Here is a 13,642-nt window from a genome sequence, read left to right as displayed (position 1 = left end):
CTCACGCGTCATGTGAAGAGAGAGGAACGCGATCGACGTAGCCTTCTCGCCCTCTCTGCAGCCCGCAAGTGCTTAGGAGAACGCTCCTTCACTACTGTAGCGGGTTGCCCAGCTTGCACTATGCACTACATGTTGAAACTAGGGATGGACACAAATTCCGGATATTAGGATTTCAAATTATCCGATATCCGTTTCGGATGCAACGGATAATTCGGAAATCCGAATATGTGGATATTTCGGAAATAAGAGTAAGACGAATATCCGAATAGTAAGTAGAGGAAGGAAGGGTAAAGTGACCAGTGCGGGTAAAGTGGTCATGCGAGTGTTCTTCGCTGTATAGTGCTGCCGCCACGCGGGAGCCGGGTGAAACAGTCGCCACGGATGCTGTCAGTGTTGTCTGTGACTTTGAAGCGGAGGCTGCACTTTTCTAGATGCGATGTCATTTCATTGTTTTTTCGCAAGTCTAATTTTAGCTAAGCGGTACAAATTGTTGATTATAGCTAAATAATAGTAAGTGTTATAATTATATTCACTCGTGCTGTTTGATCAGCGTGAAATACCCTTTTAAATGATGTGTGTTTGAAAACGCTAAGTCATGTAGGTTAGACGTTAGAGCACAGTTTTTGTAATGGCGTCATTTCGGGCAAAGTGGCCACGAAACAGACAGGCTCGAAAGACAATGAAGAATGGATTAGATGTTTAAAATGTAAGAAGTGGGCACATGAAGAGTGCGCCGGTTGTGACGAAGATGATGATGAGTTTGAGAGCGAATTTTGCAAATAGGCCTACGCCAAATCCTTTATTGATAGACTATTGATTACGAATTACTATTTTCTTTATCTTGTAAAGATTTCATACTTAAGATAATACTTAAAAAAACATAATACTTAGGTGTGTATTACTTCAGCTTGTGTTGATTAAATAAACACACTGAATCAATGTGATTTGTTCATTTACCTATGCAGGTAAAATGGGAAAGGTCTGGCCACTTTACCCAACCTAGGCGGGCAAAGTGGCCACTTCGAACTTTTTTAAAAAACGTAACGTGTACATTTCTAAACAACAAGAATAGAAATTGGAAGTAAAGTTATTATACTCGAACCTCAACATCTCCAATTCCTTGATAAGTCGATTTCTTTGTAATCCTCTTGAATTGTCCATAACACTCATAGAGGTTACCTCAATAACTTCAATAAAACCTTGATAAGACGATAAAGAAAAAACGAATTCAAATTTCAAAATCATTTTATACAACAATAAATTAATAACAATTCGTAACTAACCTAATTGGATACCAATTACCATTTACCACTCAATCCTCATATTAACATTGATGTAGAACTGCTCATTGTCGATTGTCGATATATCGAATAAGAAGCGACTCACGACTGGCAAAGGCAGTTCTGGTTCTAATACAGCTACCACTTGTTTCTTTTCATGGTCAACGGAATCAGAGTGGAGTGGATAATATTCAGGGCTTAGGTGATGTAAAAAGTTTTATTTTATTTCGTCATGCCAAAAAGAAAGTGTTCTTATAGTAGTGATTATTCTAAACAAAGGTCCTCGCAATGGACGCCCTTGTAATCAAGGGGTCCCGGATTCGATAGTGGTTCGGAACCCACTTTAAACTGTAGGTCCAGTCTCGATTAGCCTTACTGTGCGTAAAGAGGACTTAAAACACCAACCCAATCAATCAAATCTTAAAAGGACGCCAAGTGTTCACTCAAATATTAATATATTTTGTCAAAATGTTAAAAATTCTGCATTAACAATGATTTAAACTGCAACTGATTTTGTAATGTTTAAAAATGTTATAAAAATAAATTTAACTATATCCATGTCTATATGTCCAGTTTTTTTTATTTTAGAAATCTGGCAACCCTATTGACACCTCGATTTTTTTCTTTTTCCCCTGAAGTTCGAGTTATCAAGGTTTCACTGTAATAATATCCGGACATAGGCGCTGACTCCATGGGACTTGGGCGGGCTCGTCCCCCCCCCCCCAATGGTAATGATGTGGGGACAGAGCCCCTCAAATAATTTTGCTTAAGAGGATCTAATGTATTATTTTGCTTCTCTTGTAAAGTTTACTCTGAATTGTGCCACATGAACTTAACTTTAAATACACATTTGAAATGTTATAGACCATCAAATTTGGGGGGCTGAGACCGCTAAACCATCAACTTTGGAGGGGCTATGAACAGAGACAGAAAAACACATTTTTTATTACTATATATTACTAAGTATATAATTATGACTATTGTTAACATTTTTCCTAAAAAGAGTTTCAAAATAACGAGGTGATATGACAATTATACCAGTATGTTGTTTAGTGAATTCTGAACAATTTGAGGTCGTAAACACGACTTTGAGGCAATATTGATATGTACGATATTTAGTTATCCTCGAAATCTCTTCCTCTAGTCCAAAGAATAAGGGGAAAATAATTCTATAGTCTTTGTGTTTACTTAACACTGGCTTGCAGTAAAGTACGCAAGGAAAGCTTATGAAAAGTCTGTATTGCGAAACTGATATGATCGAAGGCATTATTGCTAAAGCACGGGATGCTATGTGTTTATTTATTATTGCAAATTAAATTTAAGAAGTAAAATATTGTAGCAAGAACAAGAAAGTAAAACTATTTGCCTGCGATTTGTGTTAGCATTTATGTAAATAATTAAATAAAACTGTTAAATATTGTAAATATTCGCTATTTTTATGGGTACGTCAACACTAAGGTTCTTTGCACCCGTCACACGTCCTTTCTTTACAAGTCTCTTGCGGACATTAAAACACACCCATGCCCTCGCCGGGACTCGAACCCTAGACCTCCGGATCAAAGCGAGTTGAGCCTACCACCCAACACGCTCGGCTACCGAGGCCGGCATAAAACTGTTATGTTGGCCTCTTAATGTAAATACATAGCCTACTTTTAAATAAAAATGTTAATTGTTATCTAAAAAACAAATGAGCAGACACACGTTTTTCATGTTACATTTCATTTGCATGAGGAATATAATAGCTGCTTAAAAACTACTATACGAAGACGTAATTTTTATTTTTCAAAAAGGGAGGGAGTGAGTCATTCATTCATTTATTTCAGTGATCAGAGCCCCCCCCCCCCAATAATTTTGACAAGTCGGCGCCCCTGTATCCGGACAGTTAATTCGGCTAAAATTGTATTCTGATTTAGCCATCCCAAGTTGAAACTAACGCACCGGTGAATATGAGCTGCTAAGAGAAACGAAAAGCGTAATGACATGTCATACAGACTACTCACGTAAAGTGATAACTGAGGGTTATATCCGCTACTCCCAGCTAAGCGCTTCCTCTCTGCCAAATGCTGTACTTAACAAAATCGCAGGCACGCACGCATATGCTATTGTGAAAAAGCTCCCTGTTCAATTGCGCACAGTTAAAGATCCATTCGGAATTCGTGGCAAGCAGTAATGGCTACTTTACAGAGCCTGTTCGCATTGTCCTCGTGCGAAAAATTCGATTCCAAATTGGTCATCTGACACGAAAGCGCCGCCGTTCCTTGCGACATGAAGCGGGAAACAATGCAGTGAGCTGCATTAAAGGCATGCAAACAGAAAACGTTTGTTTTACTTCACTTTTATCGACCATAGAAAGCACGAGAGGTCAGGATTGTTACGTCCCGCACTGCCACAATGGAACTACGTCATGTTTCGAGAATAGACCAGCTAACTGGAAACTACACGTCACTCAAAATATAGTACCGCGTGTTTCAGAAAAAAATGAGGTACTACAAACATTAATTCCAAGTAATGTATTAAACTTACGAGGTGTGGCTATAAAAAAACCGGACTGTTGCTACAAAATCTTTTATTGGTTACTTTGTACAATACGAACGGTATCGATACACCGTTCCATACGAATCTTCCAATGCTGGTAGCAGTGCTGGAAACCATTTTTTTAAACCATGTTCATGGCCTCCATCGCTTTTGTTTTCACAGATTCTATGGTCGTAAATCTGGTCCCTTTCACTGCTGATTTGACCTTTGGGAATAAAAGAAGGTCGCGCTGAGCGAGATCCGGCGAATAGGGTGGATGTTCTAACACTGGGATCCCAATGCTTGGCTAAAAAAGCCTTGACTGACAATGCCGTGTGGCAGGAACATTGTCCTGATGAAGAATCCATCACCCACGTACACAATCCAACGGATGTCGAATCAATTCACCGACATTTGCAATGTTTGATTCAGTTTTCGACGTGCAAGGCTGTCAAGGATGCGAGTCGTCCGCGATCACTTCTCGTCCATCTTTAAACCTTTGAAACCACTCTTACACTTGCGTGCGTGACAAACACTCGTCTCCGTACACTTTCTTCAACAAACCATAAGTTTCTGTGGCGGATTTTCCGAGTTTCATAAGAAACTTCACGTTGATACGCTGTTCCACTTTCATATTTAACATTTTTCCGACGGAGCGCGGCGCACCCTGGGCAATCACACAGTGGATAGGCAGGGTATCACGTTATGCACTCATGCACCGCTTGACCCTGACGCGCTTGCCGTTTATCGACAGCAACGTCAATCAGGTTTTTTTCTAGCCACACCTCGTACGTTAATAAAACCAGTTCACAATGGTCGAGGAACGCAGTTTTTTTTTTTGACACAAATGTGTGCACCACAGGTGACACTGCGCACTGTCACACTCGTATCAACATAGGCTTATTGATAAGTGTCTATCGCTGCGATATCGGAGAGACGAATACCATGTCTTTGATGAAACCCCACAAAAACAAGTAACACGGTGTCAGGTCCGGTGATCTAGGAGGCCAAAACATTGAACAAAACACTGTGAGTGATGTGGTTGATTTGAGTGTCGCCTAGCGGCAGGGATGTGAACTCTCAGCTTAACAAAACATACACGTACAATCTGTTTGCTTTTCTCGACCATTCTGGACTGGCTTCATTAACGTTTCAACACTTTACTTGCAATGAATTTTTGTAACCCATCAATTATTCTTGAAACACCCGGTATAATACAGCGTGTTCCTGGTTCTCATTGTGCGTTTTGTGTGGTTCATTATAATGTCCCAAAAGTCTCATTCCGTGCGTTTCGTGCAAGAACGAGATTCACCAAACGCACAGGCCAGGAGGCTGGTTTGTTAGGTGAGAATCGTCTGCTGCCTACAGATAACGCTCGTGGTGATGGATTCAAACTGCACTAGTTCGGAAAATGTATTATAATTTTAACAGATAGCGATATGAAGCAACATGCACAAGATGAGTATGCCTTAACCGTTCTTAGAATGTGATTGAAATGAGTAACAGTGTCCACAGTAGAGTTTATTTTTGCCATAAGGACATTCCTTCCGCTGACGCCATGCGGAAACTTCCTGCGCCTGCGCTTTCGCCTAGTGTTCCATAAGTCTGTAAAAAAAAAAAAAAAAACTGGTTTCACCAGATTCACGAGCCCAGTTATTTTCGTTGAATGCGTTCGTTTCGTTAAAACTTTCGGAACGCACCCATGGATTAGCACTTTGCACAGAATATTAACCTGCTTGATGTTTGCCGATGCATGAAATCAAAGTAAAATATATGTCTTGTTCAAGTCGACTTTATTCTCAGAGAGGCTAATCGCGACTGGATCTACAGTTTGTAGTGAAATCCTAATCACTGTCCAACGTTTCTTCTTGAGCAGTAATCGTACCCGCACCTCTTCATTACCACTACGCTATGGGCAGTGGCGGCGATTGGGTTCCTGGGGGGGGGGGGCAAAACGTCAAAACTGGGGATCAAGGACAGTTTACTTTACCTTGGTAGATAGGGTTTAGCACAGTGCTGGGGCAAAAGTGGTAAAATGTGTGTGTGGGGGGTGGCAGCCCCCCATTAATCGCCACCACTGGTGCTAGGACTTTGGAGCTAGAAGGTGTAGAGCTTCCAATGAAGGGAACGATAGTTATATACAGTGGAATCTTGATAACTCGAACTTGAGGGGGAAAAGAAGAAATCGAGGTATCAAGGATTTCGACTTAAGGTTCGAGTTATTGAGGGCCAAAATCGCCGACTTCGAGTTAGAGGTGTCTAAAGCTTACTGACCCTTCTGAACGTCGGCACTATGTATGCCTATAACGTACGTACGCACCCTACACTTCGACTTATTGAGGTCCGTGCGACTAAAACTTCGAGTTATAGAGATTATTAGAATTCAACTTCGACTCATAGAGGTTTTCCATAGTCTACCTTCGAGTTATGGAGCTCGAACGGCATCCCATAAACTGTACAAAAATTCGTCTTATGAAGGTTTATTCGAGTTGTTGAGGTAAAATTAGTATTGAGTGTTATGGACAATTCAAGGGGATTACAAAATATTCGACTTATCAAGGAATTGCAGATGTTGAGGTTCGAGTTATCAAAGTTCCACTGTAATTGGAAAACATCCTTATTTATATATTAATTTTTATATTGAGTAATTCCGATTTTTATTAGGGCTATTGTCTCCTTACACGATTGTTTTTGCGCCATTTATAACTAACGTTACGTGTAATAAAAAGCTCCTACGTGTATAAAAAATTTACTGTTAAAACACAATATACTAATAGTGTACGGGGCCTCCTCTGTGGCGCAGTGTTAACGTCGTCGCCACAGAGTCACGGGTCACGGGTTCGATACCCGGTGGAGGCACATAGTGGTTCGGATCCTGCTTTAAACTGTAGGTCCAGTCCCGATTAGCCTTACTGTGCATAAAGTGGACTTAAAACACAAACTCATAGTGTACAACTAATAGACCAGGAAAAACACAATACATAAAAAAACAGAAGGAAAGAAAGACGGGTTCAAAATTAATTGTATTATTAAATAGAGGCTACTCAAGAGTGTACAGTGGGATCCACTAGTATTGCTCGACAAATTGTCCATGACTATTTTCATTATTTTTTCTCTTACATCTTATGTGTTCTTAAGCGATGCATTTTTATATATATTGGTGCAGAAGTTGTCAACAGCTTGTTTTGCGTTTCCTTTTAAAAGTTGGAGCTCTTATTGGGTCAATTAAAGTGCACGAACATGGTGATGGACAATTTGCACGGTAATACTCATGGATCCCACTGTACCTATACTGAGTCCAAGATCTGGGCTATCTCACTATGTCACAGGCTATGAATAGAAATAAAGTTACCAACTCCTAAGAAATCAGGTTGCCAACTCATAAGAAATCAGGTTGCCAACCCATAAGAAATCAGGTTACCAGCTCATAGGAAATCAAGTTACCAACTCATAGGAAATCAGGTTGCCAACTCTAGAATCAGCATCATCATCATCTCACTGATATGAACAATATTATTTACAAATTCTGATCGATTTTTCTCGTGTATTTTATCCTCTAGACTTCAGGCTTCGCAGATAGCCTAGCTGGCCTAGAATATACGCTCCTGGGAGTGTGTATTGTAATGTTGTACGAGGGTTACTATTTATATTTTGAGCCTTGGCAACACTGATTGAAGTTAGGCGCGATTTGACGTTTGCACGGAATCGTCTGGCATTATTGACCATAACGTACTTCAAATGTTTTGTCAATAGCTTCATTTGTGTTGTTTATGTTGCCTTGGAGATTGCGCGACAACAATAAAATGGAATTAACTCGTGAACATTTTCGTGCGATGATTTTTTACGATTTTCGACGTGGATTATCAAGACAAGAGTGCATCGATCAACTTACTTCCACATTTGGCGATGAAGCCCCATCCTTTGCCACTGTGAAACGCTGGTATAACGAATTTAATCGTGGCCGCCATTCGCTCACCGACGAGATTCGCGAAGGTCGTCCAAAATCAGTTGTTGTTCAAGAAAACGTTGATGCTGTGCAAAACCTAATACTGCAAGATCGTCATGTGACATACTGTGAGATTGAGGCAACCGTAGGCATTAGTTCCACCGGCATATATAAAATATTACGTGATCATTTAGCTGTGAGAAAGGTAAGTTCTCGTTGGATCCCACACAATGACAAAAACTCAAAAAGACGCTCGCGTCAATTGGTGCAAACAAATGCTCAATAAATACAATCGTGGTGCTTCAAAAGACGTATATAAGATTGTAACAGGTGACGAATCATGGATATATGCATACGCGTATGAGCCGGAACGTAAACAGCAGTCGACTGTATGGGTGTTTCAAGATGAACCCAATTCAACAAAAGTTGTTCGCGCTCGAAGCACATCGAAACAAATGGTCGCCTGTTTTTTTTCGGGAAAACTGGTCATGTGGCAACTATGCCTTTAGAGGAACGTAGAACGGTCAACTCTGAATGGTACACAACAATTTGTTTGCCAGAGGTCTTCGGTCAAATACGGAAAACAAACAAACGCCGTCGGATCATTCTTCATCAAGACAATGCCAGCTGTCACACATCTCGTCTAACAACCGACTTTATGAACAGTCAAAAAATTGAATTGATGGGTCATCCGCCGTACAGTCCTGATTTGGCACCCAATGACTTCTTCTTGTTCCCGAATGTCAAGAATAAATTGCGTGGACAACGATTTTCGTCGGCGGAAGACGCCGCTGATGCGTTCAAAAACCATATTATGGAGGTGTCTCAAGAAGATTGGAAAAACTGCTTTGACAAATGGTTCGAACGAATGCAAAAGTGTATTGACCATAAAGGAGAATACTTCGAAAAACAAAGCAGTTTTCAATGCCAAATTCCTGTTTTTTCATTGTTAGGCTCAAAATATTATAAATTAACGTGGTATCGTGATTTATTTTTTATTCTTGTTACTGTTATTTTTTAGACTAAATTGCTGTCTGGAGGGGATGTGGACCCCTCACACCCCACCAGCGCCACCTATGATACAGACTAAGATGGCTCCTGCTTTCCCAGTACTCAGTACAAGTTGCTTCTAGATGAAAATAAAAAAATTAAACATATGCAGCGAGGAAATACAATAAGCAGTGAACCATACAAGGCAACTTAAGTCGCTCATAATTCTTGCCCCTAGACATAAATCTGGTCCTAGCTTTCTCTAGTGATTTCAGAACGAAAAAATAAACATATAACATGTTTGTATTTTAAACTATTGTGGTGAGTGTAGCGATAGTTTTAAATGTTCAAGTTACATCAAGTAATACTTTACAATCCTCTAACTATGGCACGAGAAGGAAGTCATTTAGAAACTCTGGTATTCAGGTAAAGTTATGAGTTGGACAGAAACATAAAAATTGATGACGTCATGTCTTGGAATGTGCTCAATATGCACGGATTCTACGCATTTCTTTGAGTTGGCGCACAAAAGAACACGTGATTCCATTTGTTGCAGGACGAAAGAATGTTAAGTTTTGCTTCTTGCACACGTGAGCTCACGAAACCTCAGCCATTGTGGTAAGCCTCAGAAACAAGGCGAAGTTGCCGAGAAATAATACAGTGTTGCCAGGTGAAATGAATTGAAATCTACGCTTCTGCAGAATATTCAACAATCAAGCCATTTAAGCATGAAGTAGACTTGCACTTTGACTTTTGATAGGGAATTAAGTTAACATGTACAGTGGGATCCATAAGTATTGCTCAGCAAATTGTCCATGACTTTTTCGTTGGTTTATCTTCATACTTGTTATTTTTAAGGGCTGTATTTTTACGTATACTGCTTCAGAGGTTATAAGCAGATTGTTTGGTGTTTTGTGTCACTTCTTGAAGCTCTCATTGCATAAAACAAAGGGAGTAAACGTGGTGATGGACAATTTGCTTGGTAATACTTATGGATCCCACTGTACGTAGTATATTGCCACACCACTAAGAACTCAATCTACCTTACATAAAACTTTATACACTATTGAGACTGATGGCAAATATATTTCTTTGCAATTAATTCTGAGACAATATTCAAAGTAGTGCCTACAATTGGCTGGCTAAAATATAAGCATTTGTAATAATTATATTTCAAGAAAATATAATCCTTCATTTTTTTAACGCGGTTTATATTTGTTGTTTGTTTTGGGGTTTTACAGTTTAAATTCTGCAACATTTCAAATTTCAGTTTTTATTCAGCATGTGTTGTGTCGCGTAAACGGTCATGAAATTCAAAATTACAACATTAATGTTCGTATTAAAAGGTACTACTAATTGATGCAATACTTGTTATGTTAGAAGAAATAAAGAAAAGAGAATAGGAAATGGCAATAATTCAGAAAAAGAGTTTTTACTCACTGTTTTTGAACACAGACTACTACCAGGGAAATTTAAGTGGCAAATAATCACAGATATCTAATTACAGACTGGAAACGATGTGCTTTTGTTTGAAGCCGCGTATCTTCGCTTGCGCATAGCCAGGGAGATAGAAATATGGCGGAGCTGCGCATTACAGCTTTTTTTAGTTTTCATATTTATGAAGAAATTATATGTTCTCTCTTGTGGATTCGAATATGGAGAGTTATATCCTTCTTAGTAAACTTTAAAATTGCAATCTTGTGCAGTGGAATGACTCACAATCTTCAAAATAGTTGTTACAAGTGGCAATGTGAAGGTGTGCTCGCCGCAATGATAGCTTCGAAATTTTTGGCTTCAAGTTGACCCATGTTAAAAGGCTCGCGTTTCCAGTCTGGTCCATGGAGATCTGTGCAACTACACGAACATTTTGTATAATTTCACACGCATTGGTAACACTGAAGGAATATGTACGACATAGTTGCAGTATCGTGTGCGGGATTCTCTCCGCACCCTTGGCTCGCATCTCCGCGTGAATCGAAGGCGTAACCCAGATGCACCGACCTCGGCAAGAGTGAATGAATGCGTGTGACCTTGTTGCGGCAGCCTCCTTGCCTACTTCCTGCGCCGGCCGCCAGTGGCGCTCGGGGGCCCTAGCTCTCTCCGTCGGAAGAGCTTTCTTCCTCCTACTTAAACACTTTTTTTTCGACTGGTTTCGGATTAAAGAGGGCGTGGCAGCTGGCCTTGGAATACAGATCATGTGACGCAAAGATTCCCCACAGGGACCCAAAACATCACGCCACAGCCGGAAGTGGAATTCATTAATCCATCCGCATACCGACGCAAACGGTTTCGGGTTCGATTCCCAGCTAAAGCCTCAAAACGTTGGTGTTGCGTTCGGCATCTGAGTACAACTGGAGCGCTCTTTGAACTCCGGTCTAGAAGCCAAAAAAAAGTGGAGATTTTTTTTCCCTATGTGCGTGTATTATACAAAAGGGTAAATTGAAAGAAATAAAAATAGACTGCAATTTCAAATGTTCCTACTGTCAGTAGACGTCATGGAGGAGGCAGTCCGAGGACGGCATCAGCAGCTGATGACGGGTTTCTCACAATCACTGCCAGACGTAACCGCCAAAAGTCCTGCTCTCAACTGGCAAACGATTTGTTTCAAGCAACGGGACGACGTGTTAGTCGTGAAACCGTTCGTAGGCGGCTGAATAAAGCAGGACTATGCTACGAAGCCTGTGCTGTATGTGCCAAAACGGGAGCACCAACATGCACGATACACATGGTGTCAGGAACATGTCGAATAGGGAGAAAACCAGTGGGAACGACTAATGTTCTCTGATAAGTCTCGATCCAGCCTGTCGTCTGATTCTGGTTCGATATTCGTGTGGACAGAGAGCCAGGAAGATGATATCACCCTAACTTCATTGTTGAAAGGAGGTAGTTCCATCATAGTGTGGGGTGGTATCATGCTGGATGGGAAAACGGACCTCCATATTGTGGAATATGGAACTTTGGTGGCACAACGTTATCGGGATGAAATTCTCCATTCACATGTTCGCAGTTTCCGTGGAGCATTTGGTCCGGACTTCCTGTTTATGAATGACAATGCATGCCCAAAACGTGCACATCTTGTGTCCGATTATCTGGAGACAGAAGACGGTACCCGTATTGAATGGCCTGCATACTCGCCGGACCTTAATCCAATCGAGCATGTTTGGGATGCTCTTGGACGAAGAATAGGGTAGCGCAATCAGTGATGTGCATCTACGCGTAAACAACGATAGTCTACATTCTACACGTAGACTATTTTATACACGTAGATTACGTAATCTATGTAAACAACATGGCGAAAGGTGATAACGTGGAATTAAAAGAAAATTATACTGCGTATCAGTTGCTGATGTGTGAGGAGAACTTTTCATACTCTTTCTTCCAAATTCGAACAATTTCTCACCTAGGAAGAAACCTAATATAGGAAATATTCTAGTGTTTTATGGGAAAAAGACCACTCTTGCCTTACGACTGCCATCTGTTGTTGTTTTTTGCATACTATTGATCTTCCTCCATAGTTGATAATAGAAGAGAAGAGAAATTTTGTTGTAAATTGGATTCTTTTCATTTCGTTAGAAACCAATATAGTTGAAAATGTCACTTTCCTTTCATGAATCCCTTGAAAATTAATTTAATGCACTTTAGATTGTCTACATAGTCTACGTAAACTACAAACCAATGTAATCTACGCGTAGATTACGTGTAGACAACGCATGTAGACGTAAACTTATAGTCTACGGCACATCACTGAGCGCAATCCACCACCACGAACAATTCCTGAATTGCGGACAGCCCTCTTAGAGGAATGGCCCAGTCTTCCTCAAGACTTGATAACCACTCTGATCCGCAGCATGGAGGCCAGTTGTCGTGCCTGTGTGTCTGTTCGAGGTGGTCACACCCCGTATTGACAGCCTGTCCTCTCTCAGATTACATATTTTCATGTAGGGTTACAGTGGTACTGAACTTTCTGGCCACCCGGTAAAAATAGTTGCATTGTTGGTGTTCATTTGTGTTGCATTGTGCATCTGTACCTTCCTTTTGTTCATTAAACTTGGTGAATTCACATTTTCTTTACATTTAGTCCTACTTTGTTCGAGTTGCTTAAGTTTTGTGGAGCAGTGTAGTAAACGTCATAATACATATTCTTCTAATACTTGAATTAAAAAATTAAATCAAGAAAACTCGCCGTGCATGGGAGATGAAAAAAAGTGCTCTTGCTGAATCCTTATTTGTGAATGCATCTAATTAACATATTTCACCAACAAAAAATATTAGTGTCGTTATATCATATGCTTCACAGACAAATATAGTCAAATTTTGCTGCATATCTATTGCGATAATGACGTAACGCATTTACGTACATCCCTTTCATGCATTCAGGTGATATCATTGATTGAATTGTTATTTTAAGCCAAATAATGCACATATAGGCTAATCGGGACTGGGCCTACAGTTTAAAGTGGGATCAATTTCTTGGTAGACAACACAAAGTACATCATAGTTCTATGAAATGAGTTCATAATGATTTCTTATATCCAACAGCATGTCTAGAACCTTACATTTCATGTGCGAATGTCACAAGTGGCAGTTGCACCCCACTTTTCGCCTATTTTGCCCCCGCACTATGCTAAACCTTATCTACAAATGGAAATATACTGTCTTTGCCAGCCCCCCAGTTATGGTACCTTGCACCCCCGGTTTTGGAACCCAATCGCCGCCACTGCCCATCACCGTAAATCGCATCTTGAATATTCTTACCCAATTCAATATTAACCTTTTCCTACAGGTGTCTCTTATGCAAGATTTCCATCCAATAGCGGAATGCCAGAAGCGCGGAGGTTTCCCTTCATTCCAACGCGCCAAAACCCACAAAATGGCCGACTGCGTTGATAGGTGAGAAGAAATTCTGTCCTTT

At 40.4% G+C, this 13,642-nt stretch overlaps 1 protein-coding gene across 3 annotated transcripts in view; it reads right to left on the bottom strand.

Moving 5' to 3' along the window:
• Positions 1 to 13,642, bottom strand: part of LOC145982073 (uncharacterized) — a 249,948-nt gene that overhangs the window by 46,574 nt on the left and 189,732 nt on the right. The window contains exon 1 of one of the 3 annotated variants that reach the window (XM_083115666.1): positions 3,281 to 3,355. The exons of the other annotated variants lie outside the window; for them this stretch is intronic. The gene's annotated coding sequence lies outside the window, so the exon portion shown is untranslated. Of the gene's footprint in view, positions 1 to 3,280; positions 3,356 to 13,642 lie in introns of those variants that run through there. 3 annotated transcript variants of the gene reach the window in all.

Source organism: Lepisma saccharinum, chromosome 30 (genome assembly GCF_977018435.1).
Source record: "Lepisma saccharinum chromosome 30, izLepSacc3.1, whole genome shotgun sequence".
Lineage (NCBI taxonomy): Eukaryota > Metazoa > Arthropoda > Insecta > Zygentoma > Lepismatidae > Lepisma > Lepisma saccharinum.
Note: the sequence above shows the minus strand (reverse complement) of the source record. Positions and strands in the feature narration are given on the sequence as shown.